The sequence below is a fragment of the Symphalangus syndactylus genome, chromosome 3 (genome assembly GCF_028878055.3).
Source record: "Symphalangus syndactylus isolate Jambi chromosome 3, NHGRI_mSymSyn1-v2.1_pri, whole genome shotgun sequence".
Lineage (NCBI taxonomy): Eukaryota > Metazoa > Chordata > Mammalia > Primates > Hylobatidae > Symphalangus > Symphalangus syndactylus.
In genome coordinates this window covers 142,036,753-142,052,232 of record NC_072425.2, presented here as the reverse complement: position 1 = coordinate 142,052,232, position 15,480 = coordinate 142,036,753, and the positions used below count along the sequence as shown (strand labels likewise).

The 15,480-nt window shown below is 43.1% G+C and overlaps 1 pseudogene; it reads right to left on the bottom strand.

Moving 5' to 3' along the window:
* The window catches only part of LOC129479832 (keratin, type I cytoskeletal 18-like), a 28,118-nt pseudogene extending 12,711 nt beyond the window's left edge, over nucleotides 1–15,407 (bottom strand).
* Nucleotides 15,408–15,480: the final 73 nt, after the last annotated feature.

Here is a 15,480-nt window from a genome sequence, read left to right as displayed (position 1 = left end):
TCATGAGAAATGACTGAGAAACATACAGGAATTAGACATCTTAATTCATCCACAGAACCTGCATGACTTTTGACCCAACTCTGGCACCCAACAGCAAGAGGGCTGTAGGCTTGAGATCTCTTGCCTGTGTGGTAGCTGGCCAAGGTAAAGCTGCTGGAATAGGAAATGGAGAAGCAAACCACTGACCTAAAGGACATTAAGATGGGAAGCAACTGGGAGAGTGCCAACGGACCAGGCTGCCCTGCAGAAAGAGCTTGCACCCTTGCTCTGGTCTCCTCATTCCTCTCTTCAGCCTTTGGCAGCTCTGCCTCTAGGGTCAAGGGACTCACAGAAGTCCCCAGGGCTTTCATCTGCCAGCTCCCTCCTTTCTCTCCAATTCTTCTCATAGCTCCTTTATCTGCTGCTTATGTTCCCTGATCCCCAGTGGCCTTGTACTCTGCTCCATCCTAGATGCCTTAGGTTCAATCTGCATCCACCAAGTTACCTGTTTCCTTGGATATTCACTCTTGGAAAGTCTTTCTTGATTACGTATGGACAAATGAGAAAGACAGGACCAGGACTGGAGAACATTTTTATTCTAATTATGAACATATTTGGTTTTATTTTTTATTTTTTCCGATCTTGAGTCTGGTTCTTGCTTAAGTACATAATTGATAGAGCTTATTCCTCAAATCGCTTTTTATATTTCCCCAGTAATTTGAAGCTAATGATTTCCATCACTTTAACTACAGTAAAATCAAAGTTTTTGACATTAGCAGCTTTGGGAGATCCTCACCGATATTTGGGATTTTGAGGCTAGAGCACTATGAGGGAATTACATATCATCCAGGGTACGTGGTCCAATTTACTAGTCTTATATCCCTTACCATCAGAAGAGTCTTGCTTTGTCTTACTTAAATGTACCATCCTCCTGGGCCGTCCATTCCATGAGGAATACAGATGTTCATCACAGCCCCCCCCCTGGAGACTTTCTCACAGCCCTTTAAAATAGTCCCTATCCCACCCTTCTCATACTGCAGTAAGGGGACCTGGGATGGGGAGTAAAATTCATTATCCCTTCTTATAGATGAGAAAACTAATGCCAAAGGGGAGAAGGGGCTGTATTAGAGTCATGAACTTGAGAGAAAAGGCCAAGAATAGAGCCCAGATGCTCTGATCCCCAAACCATTGTAGCTCCAACAAGAGAGCCTCCATTTTGGAGGCTCCAATGAGAACCTCCATGTTGGTCTCTTGACCATTGTCAAATGTCACTCTCTCTCTGCAACCTACCTGCTCTGGTATCTCCATCAGTGAATTTGGTGTTAGCTAGCAGGTTTAGTTTGAGTCTTTGATTCTAACTACTTGTTATCGGCCCTGCCTATATCCGTCTCTTAACCAAGAGACCAGCTTTCACTCAGCATCTCATGTTGGTTGATTTCTGAGAAGGATGTAGTACTCCTGTCTGAAGCTGCCCTGTATCCTGATTTCCTGCCAGGATGATCAGAATTGATTTCTACCAGAAGCTCAAGAGGGATAATCCAGCCAGGGCTCTTCTGGGGCGGAAGACAGAGTTACCACGGGGCCACTATACTCTTTTTTAAGATTATTTGGGGCCAGGCATGGTGGCTTACGCCTGTAATCCCAGCACTTTGGGAGGTAGAGGCAGGTGGATTGCTTGAGGCCAGGAGTTCAAGACCAGCCTGGCCAACATGGCAAAATCCCATTGCTACTAAAAATAGAAAAATTAGCCGGGTGTGGTGGCGCACATCTATAATCCCAGCTACTCCAGAGGCTGAGGCACGAGAAACACCTGAACCTGGGAGGGGGAGGTTGCTGTGAGCCAAGATTGTGCCACTGCACTCCAGCCTGGGCGACAGAGGGAGAATCAATCTCAAAAAAAAAAAAAAAAAAAAAAAGATTATTTGGAACTAGTGATCTGCTCAAACAGAGACCCTTAGACTAATAAAGTGATGAAGGGTAGAATGTCTGATGCACTTTGTTCCTTCTATGAGCTCCTTAAGGAGACGAAAAATACATAGTCTATCTGACCCACTGTTCCAGCAAGCTGGAGAAGAGGTGTCATCTGCCATGTCAGTCTCTCATCTGGCTATCATGCTGGGCTTCTTGGAACACTTCTGACCCCAAACAGGACCTAGAACAATGGATGCACATGGAAAGTGCCCAATAAATATTCGTCAACTTTAATGAAAAAGTAGTTTTAGCATTCTACAGTATCTCTGCGGTATTCAGAGAACTCTTGCTCTGGTGTAGAGGCTAAAAGACACAGAAAAGGAACTAAAATGAGTTTGGCACTAAGAGAGAGTAAAGAAGTGTCTATAGCCTGGTGTGGTGGCACATGCCTGTAGTCCCAGCTACTCGGGAGGCTGAGGCAGGAGAATTGCTTGAACCTAGGAGGTGGAGGTTGCAGTGAGCCGAGATCATGCCACTGCACTCTAGCCTGGGTGACAGTGCAAGACCCCGTCTCAAAAAAAAAAAAAAAAAAAGAAGTGTCTAAACATGAGCTAGAGATCATGTCTTCCTGTAACATCCCAGATTCTCCACATGCAATGACTCAGGAGCTAATGTTGGCAGACAGAAGAGAATGAAAACTTATTTCTAAGACTCTCAAATCAGTGGAAGTGCTCCATCTCTATGATCCAAGGAACACCCAGGCCTATTTCTGACAAAGAGAAAAAAGGAAATAAAAATTCTTGCTCAGGAAACTAAAAAATTTCTGCAGAGCTGAAGAACTTGCTGTTTCATAGCTTTAGCTAAACACGTCTAGCTTGATTATCAAATATTAGAATTGGGAGAAACAAGCACTGATGCAAGTAAAAGAATATTCTGCTGCTGATTTAAAGACAAGTGAATCGCTAAATATTTTTATTAGCAGCAAATTTGCTGCTTGCTGGAACTAATTTCACACCCCATAGATACGGTGCTTAAGTTGGAAATGGCGTTAAATTGCTCTCTCCTTGAGGCTGGTAGGATTTCTGGTGGCAGCAGCCACTAGATGGCACTGACAAGGTAGCTCCTCAAAGATAGGCAGCTTTGGAACCAATGATAGGAAAGTCCAGAGGAAGTCCTGCCTTACATTTCCCTTTCTCCTTCCAAAGAAATGCCCATGCTCCAGATATCAAAATCTTTCAGAAAGGAAGTTGCCTAGAAAGGAACATTCCTCCTAAGGGTCTTGAATTTCCCAGTTCAGTCTTTTCTCTAAGCTTGCATAACACTTTTAGTTAGCAGGTCCAATTTGGCAATCAGTTAGAATTTATAATTTCTTGCATGTTAGCACTATCTCTTCAACCACACCACAGCTTCTAGAAAGGACAGGTTACATTTTATTGCCAGTACTGGAGCCCAGGTGAGCAAACAGTGTGTATAACTTGCAGGCCAGGGAGCTAGACTAGAAGAACTGAGGCAGAGACAGCAACACAAAGGATGAGACCAGATTAGATCCAAGGCAGGACAGAATGCAGAGGTCACAGCAGAATTGGGCAACTGAAATCAGGTGGGAATTCCAAAGCAGAGGCAAGTCCAGGACTGAGGTCAAGGAATTGCCGTGGCTCAGAATCCAGTAAGTGAGCCAAAGTCAGAGGACACGTTAAATAATAAAGGTCAGAGCAAGATGTGGGTGGACAAATAAACCAAGGGAATGCAGAACCCAGATGCCTAAGGGAAAAATAAAGCCAAGAGGCCAACAGGTCAAAGTGAAAGTCAGGAAAAACATAATAGCAGGGCAAAACACACACAAAAAGTTTGATGTACTCATTAATCAGATGTTTAGTGGTCAATTCATGCTAGAACCAAAGTAGGTTCACTAAGAATAAGTTTTGCTAAATTGAACTTATTTCCATGTGCAATAGAGTTATGAAGTTGATAAATCTGATCGTGTTATTTACTCTCCTGCTTAAATACTTCTGACTTAGCTAAACCCTTCACCTACAGGATAAAGCCAAAATTCCTTATCTTAGCATTCAAGACCCTTCACACACTTTCTCAGCTCTTGACACTCATTTCCCTGAACCTGGTACTTAACTCACACTAGAATATTTGCTATTTCTGAATCATGCCAAAGACATTCATTCTTCCATGCTTTGCTTCTCCTATTTCTCCACTCTGGAATTTCTTCCTATCTCCATTCTCTACTTATCTCACAAAAACCCAGTGTATTTTCTTTTCTTTCCCTTTCTTTTTTTTTTTTGATTCAGGGTCTCACCCTGTCACCCAGGCTGGAGTGCAGTGGTGTGATGTTAGCTCACTGCAACCTCTCCCTCCTGGGTTCAAGCGATTATCATGCTTCAGCCTCCGAGTAGCTGGGATTATAGGCACATGCCACCATACCTGGCTCTTTTTTGTGTTTTTAGTAGAGACAGGGTTTCACTATGTTGGCCAGGCTGGTCTTGAACTCTTGACCTCAAATGATCCACCTGCCTCCCAAAGTGCTGGGATTACAGTCATGACCCACTACGCCTGGCCTAAAAAATACTCTGTATTTTCAAGGCTCAGTCAAATGTCACTTTTTTTTGTGAAGCCCTCCTTTCTCTTTCTCCACCATGAAGAATTAATCTCCTCTTTCTCTAGGTTTTCAATATACTTTGTTTACACTGCTACTGTATAATATAATACATATGAGATGTTACATTATCTATTATATTGTATATTTCTATCTATCATCTATATCTATCCCTTTAATGCATATTAGAGGTAACACATACATTAATTATACCTGTATTAATTTGAATCTGGTGTTTATATGTCTGTCGCCTCTGCTAGATGTCATCTCTTTAAGACAAAACTAATATCTTGGTCATGTTTGTTTCCACAACACCTAACAAAGAACCTAGAAGATAGGAGATCAACCAATATATGTTTATTGATGTGAATGAGAGGAAATACCAAATATAGTGTAACTTCATTTAAACAGAATATTTAATAAATCTCTCAGGATTTCAACAGAATGTTTACTAAATCTTCAACTTTGTGAATAATGTTGTACAGTGGGTCATTAGGAAAATTGAAGCTGCCTGAACACATACTGGGAGGAGGTCTCCAATGCTACCAAGTTCTATCCAAGGCAGCATTTTTATTAGTGACTTGGATTAAAGCATACAAAGAATTTTTATCAGATGTGAAATGAGACATACTGATATCATAGGAAAGAAAAATAAGACTTTAAAAATGAGTCTAACTGCCTCAAATGTTGGGCTCCAATTGACAAGGTAAAATTTAAATAAGTGTAAAGGCCTATATGTAAATTTAAAAAATAAATTGCACATACCAAGTATGGTGGAGATTTGACATGGCAGCAATTAATGTGCAGAAGAGTTAGATGCTTTGGTTAATCAAAAGCTTTAAAAGCAGTGAGATGTGACCAGTAACAATCTAAGGACATTGGAATCACTAATGGTCATAGGCGTCCAGCTCAGAAGAAGCATCGTAGTAGCATCACTGCACTTCCTGCCTTTCAGGGATGATTTAAAGTATTATGAGCAATCCTAGCACAAGATTCTAAAAGATACATTAATAAAGCACAGTTCATCCAGAAAACTGTGACCAGAATGGTAAAGGAGTCTAGAAACAATGAAATAGACAAAGAATGAGAGAGCTCTGTGGAAACCTGGACACTTGAAAAACTGAAAACTAAGGGAAGGTTTGAGAGGCATCTTCATGTATTTTTAAATGGCCTTTTATGTGTTGCTACAAATGGTAAAACTAGACAGGAAGAGTAGGAATTGTGAGGAGACAGAGTTTGGCTCAGTGTAAGAAAGAACTTTCTAAAATTTCTGGTCAGCCAACAGTGAAGTGGGCAGCTTTGAGAGGTTGGGAGCTCCCCAACCTTGAACATGCTCAAGCAGAGGCCAAAGACTAGATAAGCAATTCATGGAAAAAGAGGTTTTTTTGTTGTTTTGTTTTGTTTTGTTTTATGAAGCATAAATACCCTCCTTTGTAAAATCTTTCAGTGGCTCAACAGAATCTGCAGGATAATGTCTAAATTCCTTATCCTGTCATTTAAGCTGTTGTGATCCAGATCCCAACGACCTCCTGCCTGGTCATCTGCCTCTACTGCCTCCCCTGCTTTCAGTCCCAGTATGCCCCATACCAAACACATTCCACACTGCTTGCCCAGCACCTGTTCTGCCATGCTCTCTCACGCCACTCAGTGTTGGCACACGCTATTCCTTGTGCCCGGAACCTTTTCCCACTTGTTCACTTTGGCTAATACGCATTCATCCAGAGAGGCTGTGTCACCTTGGAAATGTCACCTTGGAAGCCATCTCCAAGTCCTCTAGTTTCCTCCTTGTATCTAGGACGCACCCTCAATTTGCTACCTCTTGGTTTTTCTTGTTTGCGTCACACAGTGGAATGTGAACAATGTGAAGAAAGGGGCTGTGTCTTATCTCCCTATCCCCCATTTCTAGAATCTGCCTGATGGATGGGAGAATGCTCAGCTTTTGAAGTGAATTGCATCAGGCCTTTATTCCTTAGGTCAAAACATGACCAAGGGATCAGGCAGAATCTGGAGTCTACCCAGTGGGCAATGACCTTCAGAAATAGAGGGTGTGGGAAATTTTGAGCAGTTGAAGCCATGAGGATCTCTCTCAACCACGTACCACCTAAAGGACTGCACACTGGGCTTCCTTTTTTCTTTAGGGGGTTTGGCTTCATTCTCTTCACTGCTCAAGTCTCCTGCCCTTTGTCACTCCCCTCCTTTCTTCTCCCTGTACCCTGCTTACATGCTGGCTAATGCCCCCGACTGTCTCAACCTGGGGGCCTTGCTGGCTATGTAATCAAAGCAGTGAGTCCATGTATCATCATTTATTAATTTGAATCACATCTACTGCCTTCAGGGCCTCTGAGTTTTTGTAGCAACTCGTAATGTCAATATTTTCCATTGAGAATTGTTTGGCATGGTGCCACAGAGGTTAGCAAAACAGGGTTCTGGGACAGAAAGTCTCAGAACTGAAATCTTCAAGGCTTCTTCTCTTCCTTATGGACAGTGCCACTCACCAAAAAAAAAAAAAAAAAAAAAAGAAAGAAAAGAAAAAAAAAGTGGAATATTTGTGAGACTACACTCCCAAGCTGGGCCACACCTAGGTATTTGTGAGCTTCTGACAATATTCTATTCCTAATCCTGATTTAGCTCTTAGATCTCCATCCCAATTATTTGGACTTTCAGTCCTAGAGTACAGCACTGATCTGTAAAAAAGCTTTTCAATTTGAGCAGCTGAGAGCTCAAATAAGATTTGTCCCCATATTTTAAAATCTCTCAGTTCTGAGTCTGGCCATGTCCTCTTACTCAGAGCTCAAAAACACTGGTCACACTACTCACAGCTTCAGCTTGACCTTGTTCTGAAATGCCTTTCTGTCAGATAGAACAGATAGAAAGTAGTCATTGGTGTGAACCCACCTGAACGGGAATACTTTCCAGCTACACAGTGAACTTCAGACTTCATAAGGAAGTGTGGGCTCAGCCTTGTCATGGGCTATAACGATGCCTCAAGACATCTGCTGATACAGAAACTCTGTGGTTCTTCTAATACTCTTACACTTTCCCATAAAGTATCATGAGTTTCCTAACCCCCACCACCAAATGTTTCTCTATAGGCTCCATCCGAGTTTGCAATATAGATCCTCCTAGCTGTTGCCTGGTATTTTGCCACTCAGGCATAGGTCCTCTCCTTGGCAAGAGCTGAAGGGATCAGAACTCACAGAATCTTCCTCTGGCCAGCCAGTTGATATCTGCTGCCTAGAAAAGATGCCCAGATGGCAAACCCAGTGGCTGGGCAGGGCCAATGGGGACAGATTCTCTCTCTTGATGTTTGATGGCTTTATATCCTCCTCGTATTCTATGGAACAAAGGGACATTAACCCCAGATTATCATCACCCTTGGCACTCTCCAGGAAAGGATGTCATTTTACAGATAACAGAGAAATCCTACCCGCCCTGCAGAGGAGAACTGAAATGAGCCTGCCCATTCCACATACTGGGAGGAATCATCCAAGGGCTTGGTATTGTGGGAACTAGGCCCCCCTGACCATAGACTGCATTAACTGTTATTGGACTTTACATTTTCTTTTTGGTTTTTGGTAAGTCAGATATTGTCACACCATTGCTCAAAACTCCTTCAACTTCCCATCTTACTCAGAAGAAAGTTCAAGCTACCTCAATGGCCCACAAGGCCCTCTATGGAGATCCTCCCCCAACTTTGCAGTTCTTGGAGTATACCCAGCGCCTGCCTGTCTCAGGGCCTCGTATGCCTGCTTGACCCTTAGGTCTTCCCCAAATAGCTGCCAGCTCACTCACTTCCTTCAGGTCACTGCTAAGATGTCACCTTATCAGAGAGGTCTGCCTTGACTACCTTATATAAAATGGTGCCCTCCCACCCTACATGCTCCTTCATCACTCTTTGTTCTTTTTCCTCACTTTACTTCTTCATAGCACTGAAAACCAGCAGATGGCTGATACATTTATTTGTTGATTATCTGCCTTCTCCCACTAGAATGTAAGTTCCATGAGAGCAGGACTTGGTTTTGTTTATTCTTTATTCCCATTTTCCAGAACAGTTCAAAGTGCATGGTAACACTCAATAAATATTTGTCAAATGAATGGACACACAGTGAATGAAGGGCCCTCCTCTTATGCATCTATACTAATGCACATACTGTTACTTGCCTGGTGCCTGGCCAAGAAATATGGCCCACTGCCCTCCATTATGCTGTCAGGAAAACAGAGGACTAAAAATTGAACCTAAAATTCACGTAAAGTAGCTACTCTCCCATTTACCAGAACTCCAGCTTTTCAAATGATGCCAAGCTTAGAGTTCAACTCCGTCTCTGTCCATCAGTCTTTTCCTACTCTTTAGCTTAAGAAACAGTCCTTAGGGCTGGGTGCATTGGCTCATGCCTGTAATCCCAGCACTTTGGGAGGCCGAGGTGGGTGGATCACCTGAGGTCAGGAGTTCGAGACCAGCCTGGCCAACATGGTAAAACCCTGTCTCTACTAAAAATACAAAAATTAGTCAGGCACGGTGGTGCATGCCTGTAATCCCAGCTACTTTGGAGGCTGAGGCAGGAGAATGTCTTGAACCCGGGAGGCACAGGTTGCAGTGAGCTGAGAATACGCCACTGCACTCCAGCCTGGGCAATAGAGCAAGACTCCAACTCAAAATAAATAAATAAATAAATAAATAAAAGAAATAGACCTTAGAACTCTTTCCCACAGTGAGCCTCTTTCCCACAGTGAGCCACCTTCCCAGCTACCCGATAAGCCAAATGAACCCAATCCTCTGGCTGCTGAGCGCCCTAAAACATATAATTTGGCACTTCATAAAGTTAAGGCAAACCAAGCTCCTCGTCTGAAACAGCCTTTTCAGGGAATAGACAAAATATCTGGCACTCAGTTGTTGAGCCAAAAGGTTGAATTTTCTCTGAAAACCATTCTGATTTCTCTGAAAACCATTCAAGAAATGGCAAATAATTCAGAAATTAAAAGTCTGTTACTTGTCTCATCCATCTCTGAGTCCCACCAAAGAGAGAATCCTCCCCCTTCTCCAACACCAGAGGGGGGCAAAGGCTTTTCAGAAAGTACAATACTGCATTAAAACTGAAGGAAGCTTTCCAGGTTTGCTTTCCGTTCTATTGTCTTATTCTGTCAGCTCCCACACCTCCCAAAATCCAGGCTTAATAATTTACAGCGGAAAGACATTTAATAAATAAGCGGCAAGACTGGAGCTGTCAGCTCCATACAATGGGGTTGTTTGCATCTTCCTGCTTGGCATCAGCTCCTGCTCTCCCGCTTGCTTCAATGAAACAATCCCATTTGCTATTTTCATAAAATTAGTTCCTCTGCAGTTTCTATTAATCAGAACCTTCTTTGGAAAGAATTATACTGAGATTTCATCACCATCTGAGTTCAATCATTCTGTGAATCTGATGAATTTTTATCATCTCTATATGTGGCAGAAAAGGTAAGACTTGGATAGGCTGATGTAAGTGGGCGGAGAGCTCTCCCCTCACATTGGGTGAGGTCCGACAGTCCTGGGAACCTGGATCGATCTCCACCACCACACATCTGGGCGGCTTTCTCCTCAAAATATATCTCCTTTACATCTACAGTTCCAAATCTTATTTGGGTCATGGACTCTTTTACAAATCTTATGTAAGCTATGAATACTCTCCCTGGAAAAGCCCATATATGCTCATGTACACTACACACACCAGTTTAGGACACTCCCTCTCCTCTCCACATATATGGCCCATCGTGGATTCCAGTGTCAAAACTAGGTGCCCTCTTTTTTTTCTAACTATCCTCACTTCCTTTAAGAACTTTAGGCTGGAATAGAAATTCAGTCACCCCCAAAATCCTTTGTAAAAGGAGAAAGAGAAAAAAATTTTTTAAAGAGAGAAAGAGCATAAAAGTGAGAAAGTTTCTTTATGATGGCCATATACTTTCTGAGAAGAAAAATGGAAAACAGAAGGCAGTTCAAATGAGCTGAAATAAATAATGAAAGCCCAAGGATCCATAAACTGATGCATGCTGCACTGCAGTTGTGTGAATGAGACATGAGATCAAAACTTGGAAAAATTTTGATGAATTCTCCTTGCTTCCAGCCTACGTAACACCTATCCCATCATAAAATAAAATACATGAGGAAAGACGAAGTCTGGAGGAAAAAAACCTGGGACCAGGGGAACTGGGGTTCTAGTATTAATACCACCTCCGTCTGCTGACTATGTGATTTTAGGCAAGAGGTAACATAGCTCTACCAATGTGAGATCTTTAAATTAACACTAAATGATTTCCAAAGTTTGTTTCAATTCCAACAGTTTATCAGACATGATTTATTAGGAATCTCTAAGGTAGTAAGAATTAAAACCTTTACTTAAAGGGCCTAATAGTAAATATTTTAGGCTATGGGCCATATAGTCTTTGTGGTAACTAGTCAATTCTGCTGTTACAAAGCAAAAGGAGAAATAAACAACACACAAACAAATGAGCATGCCTGGATTCCAGTCAAATTCTACTTATGGAAATCAAAATTTAGATTTGATATCATTTTCATATGTCACAAAGCGTTTTTTCTTCTTTTTTTTTTCAAGCATCTAAAAATGTAAATATCATTCTTAGCTTGCAGGTTGTACAAGCTAAGATTAAGCCCACAGGCCATATAGTTTGCCAACTCTTGGTCTATAACATCAGATGAATATTATGATCCAGAAAATCATGGCGATAATTCTGGGTGGCCTTGGAAGGTCAGTAATTTGACTTCAACTACTGACAATAGTAGTTGAGGATATTTTTGTTTACTTGGTTTCTCAATTAGCAAAATTGAGAATTAGCAAAATTAGTAGTTTTGGAGCCTCAGCCAATAACCAACAATTACTTCAGTTTTTGCTACATATTCAGACCTGTAGAAATGCTAATGTAATCACACAAGAAATTGCGTACAAAAAATTCAGGGCTCACTGGCAGAAAAAGTTTTGATAACTATAAAATGAGCAAGAAAGCTTTACATCTTCTCTTGAAATCATTCCATGCCCTTGCTAACCCTAGTGGCCTCTTTGTACTCTTCCCCTGTACTAGGCAGCATAACAAGTGATTTTACACATTTGAGGAGGAAATGAAACACTGGCTTTTGTCATTATTGCTTTGACTTTTTTGTTTGTTTATGACAGAAGAAAATAAGTTAACAAAATGGCATGCATTCATATATGGCACCTATGTGCATTCTACAAGTACAGTATGAGGAATACATATACAGTAGAGATGTGGAGCAATGCGTAGAGGTGCTGTATAACATGGCATGCAGAAAAAAATTTTTTTTTTTTTTTGAGATGGAGTTTCACTCTGTCACCCAGGCTAGAGTGCAGTGGTGCCATCTTGGCTCACTGCAACCTCCAGCTTCCTAGGTTCAAGAGATTCTCCTGCCTCAGCCTCCCCAGTAGCTGGGAATACAGGTGTGCACCACCACGCCCGGCTAATTTTTGTATTTTTAGTAGAGACGGGGTTTCACCATGTTGGCCAGCCTGGTCTCAAACTCCTGACCTCAGGTGATCCACCTGCCTCGGCCTCCCAAAGTGCTGGGATTACAGGCGTGAGCCACCATGCCTGGCCAGGGAAGACAATTTTTTAAAAAAGAAAAATTAGATGATCAAATAATCAGTCTTTTTTAGGGTGAGGGACACAGTTTTGATTCTGAGACAGCAAAGATGAAGCACCATGATGACGGCACTTCTCTCAATCTCATTGAGAGGATATGATATCATTTACTCAGAAAACTATTAATAACACCCCTCTCCTAGTTAAGGGGTGCATTTGGGGAGTACTTGGGAGGTGCGTCCCCTCTTAAGAGGGAGAAAACCTAATAATGTTATATCCATTCAGGAAGACGTAAAAAACTTTGGAGTACCTCCCCATTCATGTACCTTCTTTTACTTACTTATCAGTTGATTTTTGACATCCAATGACTTCTGAACTTTTTATTGGCTTCCTGCTCCCCAAAGGGTACACTGCTTCTGCTGGCCCAGCGCCTCAGAACTTTGGTGCTGTTGATCTCAGACACCACTTTGTCATCCACTATCCTGGACAGTCTTTTGGATAGTTTGCATAGAGTTGCTGTTGTCCAGGGCATCACCACAATTGAAGTCCTTCCCATCTTCCAGCAGGCGGCAGTAGGTGGCAATCTCAGCCTCCCGCTTGACCTTGATGTTCAGCAGGGCCTCATACTTCTGGGCCTGGCGCTGCCCCTCTGCCTGGGCCTGTGCCAGCTCTGAATCCAGGTGCAGCACGGCCCCACTGAGCTGCTCCATTTGCATGGCATAGCAGGCCTGTACCCCTCCTCAGTCTGTTCTCCAAGCTGGCCTTCAGATTTCTCATCGAGTCTAGGTTGATCTCTAAGGACTGAACTATGCATCTCAGCTACATGAATGTCATCTCAGCAGCTCCTATTTTGGTGGACTGCGTGGTGACCACTGTGGTGTGGTCCTCAGTCTTCTGGGACCAGTACTTGTCCAGCTCTTCTCAGTTCTTCTGAGCCAGCTCATCATACTGGGCTGGGAGGTCTGCCATGATCTTGCTGAGGTACTGAGATTTGGGGGCATTTACCTCCATGGTCAACTCAGAGCTGGCAATCAGGGCTTGTAGACCTTTTACTTCCTTCTCTTGGTTCTTCTTCATGAAGAGCAGCTCCTCCTTGAGAGCCTCCATCTCTGTCTCCAGCTGTAGCCGAGTGACATTGGTGTCATCAGTGACCTTGTGGAGTCCATGGATGTTGCTCTCCACAGACTGGCATATGGCCAGCTCCATCTTATACTTGACTCTAAAGTCATCAGCAGCAAGACGGGCATTGTCAATCTGTAGGACAACACAAGCATTGTCCACAGAATTTGCAAATATATGAGCCCTCAAGTCCTTGATGGTCATGAAGTCATGCCCCCAGGCTCTGACGTGGGATCTCTTCTTCTCCAAGTGCTCTCAGATTTTGCTCACCAGCCTCTGACTTTCAGTCACCAGAGTCCTCACTTTGTCCAGGTAGGAAAGCCAGGCAATCATTCAGGCCTTGTATGGTATCCTTCTCATTCTGGATGTCCCCCATTCCTTCCAGACCCCCGGCATCCCTGCAGCCAGGCCTCCAGACCCCCAGCCACCCCAGAAGCTGGTGGAGAAGGACACTGAGGTCCAGGAGCCCAAGCCCCTGAGGCCTGCATAGACTTTGGCTGTGCTGCTGATGAACCGGACGCTGTGGCTGTGTGGCTGGATGGAGTGCAGGGACTGGTAGCTGGTGGAGGTGGTAGAGCAAATGGTGAGGCTCATGCCGCCTAAGGAGAAAAGTGTGGGGACAGGACTCAAGTTCTGTCGAGCCATGCCTATTTTTAATTTATAGCTTAACTGAAGCCAGTATGACCATAAGAAGTGTAAGGAAGTTAACTTTTCCAGTCTCAAACTTTGAACTTTTGACCACTTTCCTCCAAAATATTAAGGTCTCAGAGCCAGTTCTGACCAGCTTGTCTACACATTACTTTCCATCATTTGTCTCCATATTATTCTCCAGATACTCAGTCCATATTATTCTCCAGATACTCAGTACTCATTCTTGCCTTGGCGTCTGCTCAAACTACTTTCTCTCGCTGGATTCTGTTCCACCTTTCCTGTTCCTACTCATATGCTACGACCCAGCATTAGTTCTAGCTCTATGATAAAGACATACACATTAATTCCAGCCATAACAAAATATCCCCCAATTAATACAAGGGAAGAAGTGCTCTGGAAACCATGAAATGTTCTGCAAATATGAAGTATTATTATATTTTGGAGAAATTAATTGTACAATAGGGTTGGCCCATTGTTATATCTTGCTTTAAAGTGTTTCCTAGTTGTTTCATGTGTTGTTGACCTAACATTACAAAACCACAGGCTATTAACACAGGAGTCACATCTCATTTCTTGTATATCTTCACAGTTCCTAACAGAACATAGCTGCAGTCAACACTCAATTCCAGTGAAATGAATTAATCAAAATAAAGGATTTCTTAGCCACAGAGCTTCTCACTGGGCCAAGTAATGTTAAGTTGCTAAACACACAAGAAATCATTGCTTACTTTATGTGACTGCAAATGAAGACTTGAAAGTAGAATAAATTTGAGACGTGCAGTTGATGAAATTCAAGCATCTTTTTTTGGTTCATAAAGCTGTGATTCAGGAGAATTCCTTAAATCAGAGATTCAGTGCTCTAAGATTGAACAGTTTGCTTCATGATATTTCTGAATTTTGTTTAAGGTCAAAGGTTCAAACAGTGCAGCTCTCCAATTTGGTATTGATTATTGTTTGTTTTCCCTTCTTGATTCAGTGGTGGAGCACGCAGCCTCTGTCCTACTTCCTTTGGTTGTCCTGATTGATGCGTCTTTTGGTCTAACAGGCCATAGCCTCAAAGCAAAGTCATGGCAAGCTTTAGTTGGCAGTTAAGTAACAGTAGTCTGCCAGTAGCGTGGGCCAGCTCCAGTTCCAGCAGCCTGGGGGCAGAGGGTTTACTTGATGGACCCTGGGCCACTTCCCCAGTCTGTCCCGTGGGTAGAATGATCCTTGCCTTTGTCTGTTTTGCAAGGCTAATGGGAGAATGCCAAATAAAACAAGTCGAGATAAAGATAAATGAAGCGTGCCGTTATTACAACTGGCGCTTCGTCCTCAGTTCCCTCCAGGAGGGTTGTTGGGGACACTTAATGACCGGGCCTGAGCTGACTTGTCCGCCACATCTTGCGCCCCACTCGAGCCGGTGGGTTGGGGAGTGAGATGTTCGTCAGACTCCGGAAAAGGCACTGATGTCTAGGTGACTGTGCAGCTCTCTGGAGTTCGAGATCTGAGCTGCCTGGCCCTGCTGCTTCGCTGCCTGGATGGGCAATCTCTGTGGTGACAGCGGGTGAGGCCGGAAGAAGCCTCTCTCTTCCGCCCAACAACCCGCCCTCAGGCTAGACTGACCAATGGCCCAATGAGTTACGGAGAGA